The following is a 16,327-nucleotide window of genomic DNA, read 5'->3' on the forward strand; positions in this document are numbered from 1 at the left end:
CGTGTTTCAAGCATGAACGTGCTCTTTCCGGCAATCTTCCTTCTGCGTTCACACAGCGCAGCATTTCGGCAAATTACCGCTAATGTTACAACTTCTCTTTCTGGAAAATAGCCGGAACGAATTTACCGGTAATTTCAAAAAAGGCCTGTTCACACAAACGGATCAAAGGTCTGTATGTGTGAAAGGGGCTTATGACTGACGTTGATTGTCGCAAAGCATGCGGAGCTGCATCTTTCATCTACATAAAAACAAAATCAATTTACGATTTATTTTTAGGTTCAATTTAGTTTTTTTAATAAAGTTTGACAGTTAAACAACAACAAATATATGATATAATAAATTTTAAAACATTGTCAAAGGCATTCCAGTTCCTCTCTCCTCTCGGATGACACCGCTGGCCAAATCAAAGTTTACCACGGGCCAGTTTTACCCACTAACCCTAGTTTGGGCATCTCTGCTGTATATAACATTGGGATAAGGGTGACACTGTGGCTCAGTGGTTAGCACTGTTGCCTCACAGCAAGAAGGTTTCTGGTTCCAGTCCCGGCTGGGTCAGTTGGCATATCTGTGTGGAGTTTGCATGTTCTCCCTGTGTTGGTGTGGGTTTTCTCCGGGTGCTCCAGTTTCCCCCACAGTCCAAACAACGCGCTATAGGTGAATTGGGTGAACTAAATTAGCCGTAGGGTCCGAGTGTGTGTGTGTGTGAGTGAGTAAATGAATGTGAGAGCGTATGGGTGTCTCCAAGTACTGGGTTGCAGCTGGAAGGGCATTCACTGCGTAAAACATATGCCGGAATAGTTGACGGTTCATTGCGCTGTGGCAACCTCTGAAATAAAGACTTAGCTGAATGAATGAATGGGATAGTAAGGAGTAGTTTTAGGGTAGTCATTTGTATTTTCTTTGCGTTCATTTGAACAGGTAAGGTAGGAATTTGTGTTTGTTATTTTGGCCTTGTCAGTACTCAAACTAGGGGTGGGCGGTACACCAGTGTCATAGTCAACACCGGGGTGACATTGCGCCACGACATGGATTTTCTAATACCGTCAATACCCTAATAAATCAATTATGCGCCTTGAATGGCTGCATTTACATCAATAATAGCTAATTCTAAATAATAAGGCATTCAATTATCTTCAAACGGTCAGTTGTGCTCTGAATACCTGTCCTTATACTACAGGGCTCGAAATTGCAACCATTTTGGTCGCATGAGCGCCCGAAATGTAATCTATGCGCCCTCATAATATATTTGGGAGCATTTGTGTGTCTGAATATAATGGTTGTAGTGCAATCTGATTTGATTTTCTCTAAAAACTTGCTGAATCGCTCTACCCTGCTGCTGTATTGGTTCATATTAGCTGTCAATCACTCAACGCTTCCCGCTGTCAGATAACAGGGAGCTTTTGTTACTGCAGGAAATACAAACTGCTGAAGAGTGAAAAGTGCACAGGTTTGCAAACCTCACCTAAAGTTATAATAATAATAATGGCGCAGATGACAGCGATCATGACATGAGGTAAATGTTGATCCGCCAGCTGAGATCAATCGAGTGTTTTCGGAGAAGGTGCCCGAATCTCGATGCGTTGCATTCACCGCGTGTTCAGCGCAAATGTCCACTAAATATAAAGTCTAATACTGTAGACATCATCGCCAAAGAAACTCACCTTTACTAAGTTTACACTGAAACTACGGCTCATAACAAAGAGCAGTATTGCGCTGGTGGTCATCATGAGAATCCTGCTCTGTCTGCTCAGAAATTGGTGCGGCTGACTCGCCTGCTTTATTCCACCAACACAGAGAAATGAAGATCAGCTCATAACGAGACTGAGCATTTACAATGACCCAAACCAAAACTTTTAAGGAGTCATAGAAGTGAGACTTTCTTTTGTCTGTTCTTCCTTGAGATGTATATTATTTTGCTATTTAAAGTAATACCATGATATTATACCGTCACCGTTCAAAAGATGAAAAATACCGTGATATTAATTTTAGGTCATATCGCCCACCCCTAACTCAAACCCCAATCATTTTTAAGGCAATATTTTCATTGTCTTTTCATTGTTTCATTGTCTTATACTTTCATTTTATGCACCTTTCCTAGACGGTGCATAACAGTCAGCACTAGTTGTTTGGCATTGGCTTGGTGTGTCCCGGCCTTTAGAAAAGTCCAAAGAAATAAAAGTCAGTGTTTCCCCTTGGTTTACAGTGTTTCGGTTAATTTGTTTCTTTTAAATGACAGCAGTAAACAACTTAATTATTTGAACTGTACAAGCTAAAAATGAACATTTATTTTTAAATCTTGTTTTATCCACAAAGTGTGCAGCTTCTATCACTGCAGTGTATCTTAATGGGCTTCTGGAAGAACATTTCAAGTACACTATTAGTACATTGATATTAGTATACTTTCTCTTTACGTATTTACTATACATATTCACTTATTTGAACTGTACATACCCACTGCACATGGACATTTGTAATTATGTTTATCTATCTGCGCACTTCTGATTATTAATAGCATCCTGTACATATATTCATTTATTGTAAATCTGTTCATAGCTAATACAACCTGTATATAATGTTGATAGTACATCCATCTGTAAATATTACCATAGTTTTTCTATAACTGCACTTTATAACTTATACCTGTATCCTGCACTTGCTGCTATTGCACTGCTGGTTAGACCTGAACTGCATTTCGTTACCTTGTACTTGTACATGTGTAATGACAATAAAGTTGAATCTAATCTAATCTTTCTAAATAAAGTATGCTTTTATACTTGACCTTTAAATTACAATGCACATTGGAAACATTGCAAATGATGAAAGAAGAATTCAACATCTCGTAATCAAGAACAAGTTTGGAGCGCACATTTGATGCATACGAAGGTAAATGCACAGCTATAAATCTAATAATTCTTTACTAAAAGGAAAGAGGTCTATAAACTACTGTTTATAGCAATGAGTGCATTACGAGAATTTATATTATTAAATATTCATGTTAAAAAATAAACTAAGTTTTATTTTTCTAATAATTCCAGCCAGCTTTTAGTGAACTTGCAATATTGTCAAGACAGAACTTTCAGTTGTTATACATGTAAAAAGGCCTAAATGCATGCAAGACCATTCAAATATTTAGCTGGTCTCCAACTGTTGACAGCAGATCACTCATGATGAGAGAGAGAGAGGGGGATTTGCACTCGTGATATCTTTACTGCTCGATTCATTTAACCGAAGAAATGTAATGCTATTACAGTGCCTCTCGCGATCTGTTCTCATGCTCATTCACTCTCGTTGCCATGATTTCCGGGTATTTTAACTCATTTTTGGGGATCACGGGGCCAATATAAATTTGAGGAGACTCACGGAGCTTCCGGGAGGGGTCATACGATTGGATAAGATGCTAGATAGGGGCAACTGCGTCACACCAGCTCAAAACACTGGAGATACAATGGCTGCACTTGCAACAAAGAGAGCAGAGCATCACTCGTGCGAGTCGCACCAATAAACTGTAAACAAGTAACACTGCATCTGTATATATTTTAGCAGCTGTCACTGAGACTCGAACACATTGATTGCCCCCCCCCCCCCCCAAACATCATTTACCTGTGTTGTGGCTGCTGTACGCTATGCATAATATACGGGAGCACACGTGCATCTTCGGTCCTGTCAGATGTGGCATGCGCACGCTCATTCGCAAACAGCTGAGAGTGACTACGTTTACATGGACATCAGTAATGGAATTATTTGCCTTAATCTAATTAAGACAACAATAAGACTGAGGGGTTTACACGAGTTGCTTTTCAAATGTTTCTTTCATGATCCTGTTTTACATGTTAAAGCACATAATTAGATTAACATCACTGCGATATCCACATTTCCTCCGGAGTTTCATGTAATTTCGGGTGTTTCATTATTAATTTTTCAACTTTAACTGCGGTTTGGCACTTTCACTTTCATTTGGTCATGCCCTCGTGACAAACAAGCTATGAACTGCTGGAAGAGTGTTGTTTTAATGGAAGTTCATACCGCATGCTGAAAAAAAAAAAAAAAAAAAAAACACAGCATACTCCACACGTCTTAATTCGATTTCTCTTTAGTTCGATTATGACTTTAGTCTGATTAAATTAATCAAATCGCTGTTTACATGGTAGACTCTTAATCAGAGTATTGTCTTAAATCGCATTAAAATCGAATTATTGGTGTCCATGTAAACGTAGTCAGTGTCTGTGTGAACTCCATGTGCGATTCGGAAAGCAGAAATTTGTAATCGCGCAACCATATAGAGACAGAAATCACATGCTGTTGTGTAAATAAGATACGGCTATTTAGCTTGTTTATTAAAAGAAGCTGTGATCTGGTACTATATATAAAATACAATTAACTTGACTTCAAAGGAGCCGGGGAAAGCCTTTGGGAGGGCAGGGCGCCCCCCCTAATATTATGGTAGGGAAAACACTGAAAGTGATTAGGCAGACCAAACAGAGATGGGAAGGTTTGCCATATGCCAATACCCATGGAACTATAATAAGTTCATTATACAACACAAAAATATTCAATTCAATTCAATTCACCTTTATTTGTATAGCGCTTTTACAATGTAGGTTGTGTCAAAGCAGCTTCACATAAACGATCATAATGTATTGGAACAGTGTCAGTTCAGTTTTTAGTGTTTAAGTTGAGTTTCGATTGTCTACAGAACAAACCAGTTATACAATGAATTGCCTAATTAACCTAGTTAAGCCTTTAAAATGTCACTTTAAGCTGAATACTAGTATCTTGAAAAATAATTAGTAAAATATTATGTGCTGTCATCATGGCAAAGATAAAAGAAATCGGTTATTAAAACTGCTGTTAAAAATGTGTTAAAAAAAGTTAACAGCACTTTTAAAATACTTGAAAAGTTAAACATATCACTGAAGGGCTTTTAATTTTGTCTTCAACTACACAAGAGAAAAATATCATAGACTTTTAACACAGTTAAGAGGCTTGCGTTGTGTTTGTTAAATCTGCCACATGTTGCAGTGACACACAGTGAACTCGGCCAGCTGTACTGACCATAATGCATCCGGACAGCCTCCCGTAGAGCAGCGAATTATGAAGGAAAAAAATGAGAGCTGGATTAAAGCTTCACAGAGTTGTTCTGTGGATTCTTCTTAATCCATTTCAAAGTAACGTCTATTTGTTGAGATGAAACACTCCCAGACCACTGCGAGATCCAGAGCAGAACGCTGGAGGCTGAGCGTCACGGTCAATGAATTCTCGATGCAGCTTTCAGAATAAACAACATTCGTCTTTAACCTGATCTTGAACTAATAATTATTTTTGCGCACCAAATGGAATAATGAGTACACAGAATGCAATAGCTTTTTTACACACTGTAAAAAAGGGATTAGTTTACTTTGCTTTTAAAAATGTGAGTAAGCTCATTGCCTTTGAAGCAATTACTTGACTTTACTTAACGTAATGAGTAAACCCATTGTTTTTACAGCAATAAATTCACTTCACTTTAAAAAAAGATGAGTGAATAGTTGACTTAATAAAAGTGAGCAAATGTGTTGCTTTTAAAGCGATTAGTTCACTGCTTAATAAAAGTGAGTAAAACTTGTTATAAAAGTGATTAGTTGACTTAATAAAAGGGAATAAATCCACTGCTTTTAAAGCGATTAGTTGACTTGATAAAATTTAGTAAACTTGTTTTAAGCAATTAGTTTACTTTATTTAATAAAAATGAGTAAATCTGTTGATTTAAAAGTGATTAGTTGATTTTACTTTATAAAAGCGAGTAAACTCATTGGTTTTAAAGCAATTAGTTGACTATTTAATAAAAGTGAGTAAATCTGTTGTTTTTTAAGCGATTAGTTGACTTTACTTAATAAAAGTGAGTAAATCTGTTGTTTTTAAAGCGATTAGCTGACTTTACTTAATAAAAGGGAGTAAACTTGTTGTTTTTAAAGAGATTAGCTGACTTTACTTAATAAAAGTGAGTAAACTTGCTGTTTTTAAAGCAATTAGTTTACTTAATAAAAGGGAGTAAATCTGTTGTTTTTAAAGCGATTAGCTGACTTTACTTAAAAGTGAGTAAATCTGTTGTTTTTTTAAGCGATTAGTTGACTTTACTTAATAAAAGGGAGTAAATCTGTTGTTTTTAAAGCGATTAGTTGACTTTACTTAATAAAAGTGAGTAAATCTGTTGTTTTTTAAGCGATTAGTTGACTTTACTTAAAAGTGAGTAAATCTGTTGTTTTTTTAAGCGATTAGTTGACTTTACTTAATAAAAGGGAGTAAATCTGTTGTTTTTAAAGCGATTAGTTGACTTTACTTAATAAAAGTGAGTAAATCTGTTGTTTTTTGAGCGATTAGTTGACTTTACTTAATAAAAGCGAGTAAATCTGTTGCTTAAAGGCGATTAGTTGACTTTACTTAATAAAAGTGAGTAAATCTGTTGTTTTTTGAGCGATTAGTTGACTTTGCTTAAGGGAGTAAATCTGTTGTTTTTAAAGCGATTAGTTGACTTTACTTAATAAAAGCGAGTAAATCTGTTGCTTTTAAAGCGATTAGCTGACTTTACTTAATAAAAGCGAGTAAATCTGTTGCTTTTAAAGCGATTAGCTGACTTTACTTAATAAAAGCGAGTAAATCTGTTGCTTAAAGGCGATTAGTTGACTTTACTTAATAAAAGGGAGTAAACTTGTTGTTTTTAAAGAGATTAGCTGACTTTACTTAATAAAAGTGAGTAAACTTGCTGTTTTTAAAGCAATTAGTTTACTTAATAAAAGGGAGTAAATCTGTTGTTTTTAAAGCGATTAGCTGACTTTACTTAATATAAGCGAGTAAATCTGTTGTTTTTTGAGCGATTAGTTGACTTTACTTAAAAGTGAGTAAATCTGTTGTTTTTTTAAGCGATTAGTTGACTTTACTTAATAAAAGGGAGTAAATCTGTTGTTTTTAAAGCGATTAGTTGACTTTACTTAATAAAAGTGAGTAAATCTGTTGTTTTTTGAGCGATTAGTTGACTTTACTTAATAAAAGTGAGTAAATCTGTTGTTTTTTGAGCGATTAGTTGACTTTACTTAATATAAGCGAGTAAATCTGTTGTTTTTTGAGCGATTAGTTGACTTTACTTAAAAGTGAGTAAATCTGTTGTTTTTTTAAGCGATTAGTTGACTTTACTTAATAAAAGGGAGTAAATCTGTTGTTTTTAAAGCGATTAGTTGACTTTACTTAATAAAAGTGAGTAAATCTGTTGTTTTTTGAGCGATTAGTTGACTTTACTTAATAAAAGTGAGTAAATCTGTTGTTTTTTGAGCGATTAGCTGACTTTACTTAATAAAAGCGAGTAAATCTGTTGCTTTTAAAGCGATTAGCTGACTTTACTTAATAAAAGCGAGTAAATCTGTTGCTTAAAGGCGATTAGTTGACTTTACTTAATAAAAGGGAGTAAACTTGTTGTTTTTAAAGAGATTAGTTGACTTTACTTAATAAAAGCGAGTAAATCTGTTGCTTTTAAAGCGATTAGCTGACTTTACTTAATAAAAGGGAGTAAATCTGTTGTTTTTAAAGCGATTAGCTGACTTTACTTAATATAAGCGAGTAAATCTGTTGTTTTTTAAGCGATTAGTTGACTTTACTTAAAAGTGAGTAAATCTGTTGTTTTTTAAGCGATTAGTTGACTTTACTTAATAAAAGGGAGTAAATCTGTTGTTTTTAAAGCGATTAGTTGACTTTACTTAATAAAAGTGAGTAAATCTGTTGTTTTTTGAGCGATTAGTTGACTTTACTTAATTAAAGGGAGTAAATCTGTTGTTTTTAAAGCGATTGGTTGACTTTACTTAATAAAAGCGAGTAAATCTGTTGCTTTTAAAGCGATTAGCTGACTTTACTTAATAAAAGCGAGTAAATCTGTTGCTTTTAAAGCGATTAGCTGACTTTACTTAATAAAAGCGAGTAAATCTGTTGCTTTTAATGCGATTAGCTGACTTTACTTAATAAAAGCGAGTAAATCTGTTGCTTAAAGGCGATTAGTTGACTTTACTTAATAAAAGGGAGTAAACTTGTTGTTTTTAAAGAGATTAGCTGACTTTACTTAATAAAAGTGAGTAAACTTGCTGTTTTTAAAGCAATTAGTTTACTTAATAAAAGGGAGTAAATCTGTTGTTTTTAAAGCGATTAGCTGACTTTACTTAATATAAGCGAGTAAATCTGTTGTTTTTTAAGCGATTAGTTGACTTTACTTAAAAGTGAGTAAATCTGTTGTTTTTTTAAGCGATTAGTTGACTTTACTTAATAAAAGGGAGTAAATCTGTTGTTTTTTTAAGCGATTAGTTGACTTTACTTAATAAAAGTGAGTAAATCTGTTGTTTTTTGAGCGATTAGTTGACTTTACTTAATAAAAGTGAGTAAATCTGTTGTTTTTTGAGCGATTAGTTGACTTTACTTAAGGGAGTAAATCTGTTGTTTTTAAAGCGATTAGTTGACTTTACTTAATTAAAGGGAGTAAATCTGTTGTTTTTAAAGCGATTAGCTGACTTTACTTAATAAAAGCGAGTAAATCTGTTGCTTTTAAAGCGATTAGTTGACTTTACTTAATAAAAGGGAGTAAATCTGTTGTTTTTAAAGCGATTAGTTGACTTTACTTAATAAAAGCGAGTAAATCTGTTGCTTTTAAAGCGATTAGCTGACTTTACTTAATAAAAGCGAGTAAATCTGTTGCTTAAAGGCGATTAGTTGACTTTACTTAATAAAAGGGAGTAAACTTGTTGTTTTTAAAGAGATTAGCTGACTTTACTTAATAAAAGTGAGTAAACTTGCTGTTTTTAAAGCAATTAGTTTACTTAATAAAAGGGAGTAAATCTGTTGTTTTTAAAGCGATTAGCTGACTTTACTTAATATAAGCGAGTAAATCTGTTGTTTTTTAAGCGATTAGTTGACTTTACTTAAAAGTGAGTAAATCTGTTGTTTTTTAAGCGATTAGTTGACTTTACTTAATAAAAGGGAGTAAATCTGTTGTTTTTAAAGCGATTAGTTGACTTTACTTAATAAAAGTGAGTAAATCTGTTGTTTTTTGAGCGATTAGTTGACTTTACTTAATAAAAGTGAGTAAATCTGTTGTTTTTTGAGCGATTAGTTGACTTTACTTAAGGGAGTAAATCTGTTGTTTTTAAAGCGATTAGTTGACTTTACTTAATTAAAGGGAGTAAATCTGTTGTTTTTAAAGCGATTAGTTGACTTTACTTAATAAAAGCGAGTAAATCTGTTGCTTTTAAAGCAATTAGCTGACTTTACTTAATAAAAGCGAGTAAATCTGTTGCTTTTAAAGCGATTAGCTGACTTTACTTAATAAAAGCGAGTAAATCTGTTGCTTTTAATGCGATTAGCTGACTTTACTTAATAAAAGCGAGTAAATCTGTTGCTTTTAAAGCGATTAGCTGACTTTACTTAATAAAAGCGAGTAAATCTGTTGCTTTTAATGCGATTTGTTGACTTTACTTAATAAAAGGGAGTAAACTTGTTGTTTTTAAAAGCGATTAGTTGACTTTACATAATACAATTTTGTAAATGTGTTGCTTTGAAAGTGATTAGTTAATAATCCTCATCCACCACAAGTGTGCATCCACTTGCATTATGCACTGGCAGCCATGTTGCGCCAGACTGCACACCATACACCAGCTGATTGGTGAAGAGGAGACAGAGTGATGAAGCCAATTATGATATGGGAATAGTTAGGAGGCCATGATGGACCGAGGCCAGTGGGCAAATTTGGCCAGTATGTCGGGGGTTAAACCCCTACTCTTTTTCGAAAGAGTAGGGGTTTATAAACATCTCATCTCTGCTTGAATGCAATGAATTGTCTGCTCACTGAGTCCCCATCAATATATTGGGGCATTAACACCCATACAGACCCCAGGTTGAGTGCCCTGGCCTCACTACCACCACCTCCATCAGCAACCTAGCTTTCCCATGTGGTTTCCCATCCAGGTACTGACCGGGTGCAGCCCTGCTTAACTTTAGTGGGCGACCCATGTGAGAGTTTCAGAGAACTAGCTTGATTTTACTTAGTAGCTTATTAAGTAGTTGACGTAATAACATTGAGTAAATCTGTTGCTTTAAAAAGTGCTTAGTTGACTTTACATAATGAGTGAGTAAACCTGTTGCTTTTAAGGTGATTAGTTGACTTGACTTAATAAAAGTGATTAAATCTGTTGCTTTTAAGGTGATTAGTTGACTTTACATAAGTGAGTAAATCAGTTGCTTTAAGGCGATTAGTTGACTACATGAGTGAGTAAATCTGTTGCTTTTAAAGCGATTAGCTGACTTTACTTAATAAAAGTGATTAAATCTGTTGCTTTTAAGGTGATTAGTTGACTTTACATAACGAGTGAGTAAACCTGTTGCTTTTAAGGTGATTAGTTGACTTAATAAAAATGGGTAAATCAGTTGCTTTAAGGCGATTAGTTGACTACATGAGTGAGTAAATCTGTTGCTTTCAAAGTGCTTAGTTGACTTAAGCGAGTAAATCTGTTGCTTTTAAAGCGATTAGCTGACTTTACTTAATATAAGCGAGTAAATCTGTTGTTTTTAAAGCGATTAGTTGACTTTACTTAATATAAGCGAGTAAATCTGTTGTTTTTAAAGCGACTAGTTGACTTTACTTAATAAAAGGGAGTAAATCTGTTGTTTTTAAAGCGATTAGCTGACTTTACTTAATATAAGCGAGTAAATCTGTTGTTTTTAAAGCGACTAGTTGACTTTACTTAATATAAGCGAGTAAATCTGTTGTTTTTAAAGCGACTAGTTGACTTTACTTAATAAAAGGGAGTAAATCTGTTGTTTTTAAAGCGATTAGTTGACTTTACTTAATATAAGGGAGTAAATCTGTTGTTTTTAAAGCGATTAGTTGACTTTACTTAATAAAAGGGAGTAAATCTGTTGTTTTTAAAGCGATTAGCTGACTTTACTTAATAAAAGGGAGTAAATCTGTTGTTTTTAAAGCGATTAGCTGACTTTACTTAATAAAAGGGAGTAAATCTGTTGTTTTTAAAGCGATTAGCTGACTGTACTTAATATAAGCGAGTAAATCTGTTGCTTTAAAGTGCTTAGTTGACAATACATAATGAGTGAGTAAACCTGTTGCTTTTAAGGTGATTAGTTGACTTAATAAAAATGGGTAAATCAGTTGCTTTAAGGCGATTAGTTGACTACATGAGTGAGTAAATCTGTTGCTTTTAAAGCGATTAGTTGACTTTACTTAATAAAAGTGAGTAAATCTGTTGTTTTTAAAGCGATTAGCTGACTGTACTTAATATAAGCGAGTAAATCTGTTGCTTTAAAGTGCTTAGTTGACTTTACATAACGAGTGAGTAAACCTGTTGCTTTTAAGGTGATTAGTTGACTTAATAAAAATGGGTAAATCAGTTGCTTTAAGGTGATTAGTTGACTACATGAGTGAGTAAATCTGTTGCTTTTAAAGCGATTAGTTGACTTTACTTAATAAAAGTGAGTAAATCTGTTGCTTTTAAAGCGATTAGTTGACTTTACTTAATAAAAGTGAGTAAATCTGTTGCTTTAAGGCGATTAGTTGACTTTACTTAATAAAAGTGAGTAAATCTGTTGCTTTAAGGCGATTAGTTGACTTTACTTAATAAAAGTGAGTAAATCTGTTGCTTTTAAAGCGATTAGTTGACTTTACTTAATAAAAGTGAGAAAATCTGTTGCTTTTAAAGTGCTTAGTTGACTTTTCTGAATAAAAGTGAGTTAACCTGTTGCTTTTAAGGTTATTAGTTGACTTTACTTAAAGTGAGTAAACTTGTTGCTTTTAGAGCCATTAGTTGACTTTACTTAATAAAAGCGAGTAAACCAGTTGCCTCAAAATTAAGTAAATTAACTATGTGCATAATTAGAAAAAACGATGTTCAGTCAACAGTTCCAAGTTGTGTGTGTGTGTGAGCCAATGAAATTACTGCCAAAATGCAAGTAACTGTATTGTTTGTGCACCAGATGAAAGCACAGAACTGACATGAACTGAATGTAAAAAGAAAAGAAAAAAACATTGTATGCATCAAAACAATGCATTTCACCAAATGTTACAAGACCTGCAAGATAGCATGCCGACAAGTGCTTGAGGACAATAGCTTAAATACACCAGGAATAGACTAGAGCAAGATCCACACCCAGACATTCAGTAATGAGGCGCAAAGACCTCATGAGGCCAGATTCAGATCAAGATTACACCAAACTGACCAAACTAGGGAATGTCAGCAGACTTCCTTCTGTACTTCCAGAAGCAGCTCGAGCAGTCAGCAGGTTTTATGCTTCTATTGTTCATCTTTCTTCCTCAGGATAGCATAGTGCCTTTGTCAGATCTCATCTTTCTGCAATTCATTAGAAAAGTGCTAAGACTAGGATAAATGAATATAGAAGGACTTATTAATTCACCGGGGAGATGAAACACACACACACACACACACACACACACACACACACACACACACACACACACACACACACACACACACACACACACACATCAAGCCTATCACCTTTACCATCTACTGCAAGAGAGAAAAAGCGGTCTAATATTGTTCTCTAAAGCCGGTCCACTTTCCTGTCGTATCAAAGACTTACTGCAAGAACAGCGTGTCAGATGTTAAATGCACATCGGCGAGAAGAAAGCTTGATGACGTCATTAAGTGTCAGAGCACTCAGATCAGAATTATGGCACTGAAACAGAAAAGCAAACATCTCATAGCTAGTCTCATTAAAACACACACACACACGCACACACACACACGCACACACACACACACACACACACACACACACACACACACACACACACACACTCAATAGTAGCCTGTTGGGATTGATTGTCCCTGCTTTTTTTATCTGAATATTTTTTACAACCACCACTAGTTTTTTTTTTTTTTGCTCATCCTTAGCTGCAAGTATAAATGTGTTAACTTTCTTTTTACCCTTTTATGCATTTACAGCCAACATTGAGACTTGTAGATGGGCTCATTTAATTTGGGACTGCAGGTAAACACCTGGCAACCTCTCGGAATGTCTTAGCAACTGCACAGCAACACAGAGGTCATTTATAGTTTTTAGAAAAACATATTGCATTAGCTGTGTGTGCACCAAACAACAGCAAAAACATTTCTGTGGATCAACACAAAATGCAAATATCAAGGCTGTTGCACATCAAACTTGCACAATAAATCTGCCTCAAATGCAATAACTTCACTAAATTGCATCGATTTGTGCACCAAATGCAATAACTGCAATTACATATTTCTCATCATTTATTAATCATTTATGTGCCTCAAATGCAATGAATCACTTTTGTGTTTCAGATGCAAATGAATCATTTTTGCACACAAGACCCCATAAATCAGACCCAATGAATCATTTTTGCACATCAGACGCAATGAATCGTTTTTGCACATCAGACGCAATGAATCATTTTTGCACAGACGCAATGAATCTTCTTTGCACATCAGACGCAACGAATCATTTTTGCACATCAAACCCAATGAATCATTTTTGCACATCAGTCCCAATGAATCATTTTTACGCATCGGACCCAATGAATCATTTTTGCGCATCAGATGCAATGAATCATTTTTGCGCATCAGATGCAATGAATCATTTTTGCGCATCAGATGCAATGAATCATTTTTGCGCATCAGATGCAATGAATCATTTTTGCGCATCAGATGCAATGAATCATTTTTGCGCATCAGATGCAATGAATCATTTTTGTGCATCAGAAGCAATGAATCATTTTTGTGCATCAGATGCAATGAATCATTTCTGTGCATCAGATGCAATGAATCATTTTTGTGCATCAGATGCAATGAATCATTTTTGTGCATCAGATGCAATGAATCATTTTTGTGCATCAGATGCAATGAATCATTTATGTGCTTCAGATGGGATGAATCATTTTTGTGCATTAAATGCAATGAATCATTTTTGTATTTTAAACACAGTAAGTAATTTCTGTGCATCAAAGACAATAAATAACTTTTGTCCATCAAATACAACAGACTTTTGAGCCTCCAATGCAGTGATCATTTTTGTGCTTCAAATGCAAAAAATAATCTTTGTTTTTCAAACACAATAAATATTTTTGTGCATCAAAAAGCAATAACTATTTTAAGTGCTAAATTGAATAATGTCTCTTCAAAGAGTGTGGTTGCCAATTGCTTGTCAAACTCCACAAATACACGTACTATTCTTTACTCACCCAGTCTATTTTCTAAACATCAAAGATCATAAGAGGCCAGCGAAAGCTAGAGATATGAGCATGGCCAGACAGGAAATATTCTCTTAAATTTATCATTGAAAATAAGCTGGCAGCTGTGGTTGGGTGTGCCCATAAACACCCTGATATTCCTCCATTCTACATTTCACAGTTCCTTTCACTAATGACCAAATAAATGTGAAATGAGAAGTGCAAAAATGATACACAACTGCTCTTTTCCCCAACACATCATGACCGAACATCACAGCACACAGATTTCGCATCTCTACATCACACTCTTTGTCTGAAGTGTCTCAACACAAGTGCTGCAACAGATATGAACCAGATACAGTCTGTGATAACATGGCATAAAGAGAGAGAGAGAGAGATTGAAACTGGGTCAATGTCTCATATGGATTGCTCTAACAAGGACTTTTACAACCTCACATCAAACATAAACATATTCAGCATGCACCTAAATTCAGAAAGCCATGCCATATGGAAAAGTGGAGGGAAAAAAGCACTGGTAACCCAGGAGAATCTGCCGTGGCTTGTTGTCATGCATTCTTGAATAATTGTAGACAGTGGCAAAATACTTCTGTGAAGAAGTCTTAACCTGAGCTTGCATACATGAAATATAGGCTTATGTACAGTGTAAACAGCACTCTTTCAAATGCATGAAGTAAAACTCCTTTACAGCTACTCAGTGCATTGCAAAATATGAAGCTTTTTAGTGTTGAGAAAGCAAGGAATGCATTCAGTTCTGTGGGGTTTTGGACTTAAACACTGATCTGAAGACGCTGAAGCAATGAAAAGCCAACATCTGAAGACGATCTGATGAAAACGCACTGCCTGAATGATACAATGCCTCTATCTTCTCTAACAGTTCTGCACAAACTTATATAACATCGAGGATTTTTATATGCAATTGCCTCGAAATGCCCACCTGTTCTCCGTGATAATGATCACTGCTGTCGATTTCAGTCTTCAGCCGCGATGAAACTACAAAAATGATCCAATGAGCCCACAGAACCTGAAGCTCCAGTCAGAACCAAGCAGTAGCTGATCTGAGAGCGACTGCTGCTCCTCACATACATTTATCAGAGCCTCAACTTCCGCGAAGGTCACGTGCTTTCTGCTGCCGAACTACAACTGCTGGCGATTCAGATTCATTCTGTTAGACGAGTCATCTGAATCGATTCATCAAAATGACTCGTTCACCGATTGTCGTTTTATTATTATTTTTTTTATCGCATAACATAAACAATAGCATGCAAATATAGAGGAATACAGTGCTTACATTTTTACATTAAAATCAAGGGAACAAATCACTGGAGAATTAAAAATAAATAAATTACAGGGCATATATGAATTACAAGAAATTCTCATAAGAAAATGTTTTAAAAAGCGCACACATCCTTAAAGCTTTTTTATTTTTAAGATTTGTTAGGGTTTCAATAAATCAATTTTAAACAGATTAATGTTAGGATTATCATTGGACCATTTTTGTTTGCGTACATGGTATTTCCCATATATAATCACTAGAATTAATAATCAAACAATGACGTTTTATTATTATTATTATTATTATTATTATTATTATTATTATTATTATTATTGTATATCAAAAGAAATATCTTTACAAGAAAACTGAATTCTTAATTTTGTAAGTTAAATAAAAGATATTTCAGATCATACCAGATATTATAGATCATCCTAAAAACATTCGACTGTCTTCTATGGGATTTATTTTGTAATGTAATGTGTGTATTTATATAGCACACTTATTGTGTATGACCATACACCCAAAGCACTTCACAATCATGAGGGGGGTCTCTCCACACCACCACCACCAGTGTGCAGCATCCACTTGGATGATGCGACGGCAGTCACAGGACAACAGTACCAGTGCGCTCACCACACACCAGCTATAGGTGAAGTGGAGAGACAGTGATAGAGCCAATTCGGTGGATGGGGATGATTGGGAGGGCATGATGGGTAAGGGCCAATTGAGGGACTTTGGCCAGGAGACCGGGGTTACACCCCTGCTCTTTACGAGAAGTGCCATGGGTTTTTAATGACCACAGA

General features: G+C 35.0%; 1 protein-coding gene across 1 annotated transcript in view; it reads right to left on the minus strand.

Moving 5' to 3' along the window:
• Positions 1 to 15,344, minus strand: part of LOC130232702 (adipose secreted signaling protein) — a 63,081-nt gene extending 47,737 nt beyond the window's left edge. Inside the window, exon 1 of the mRNA XM_056462678.1 lies at positions 15,186 to 15,344. The gene's annotated coding sequence lies outside the window, so the exon portion shown is untranslated. The remainder of the gene's footprint in view (positions 1 to 15,185) is intronic.
• Positions 15,345 to 16,327: the final 983 nt, after the last annotated feature.

Source organism: Danio aesculapii, chromosome 7, assembly GCF_903798145.1.
Source record: "Danio aesculapii chromosome 7, fDanAes4.1, whole genome shotgun sequence".
In the NCBI taxonomy this organism is placed as follows: domain Eukaryota; kingdom Metazoa; phylum Chordata; class Actinopteri; order Cypriniformes; family Danionidae; genus Danio; species Danio aesculapii.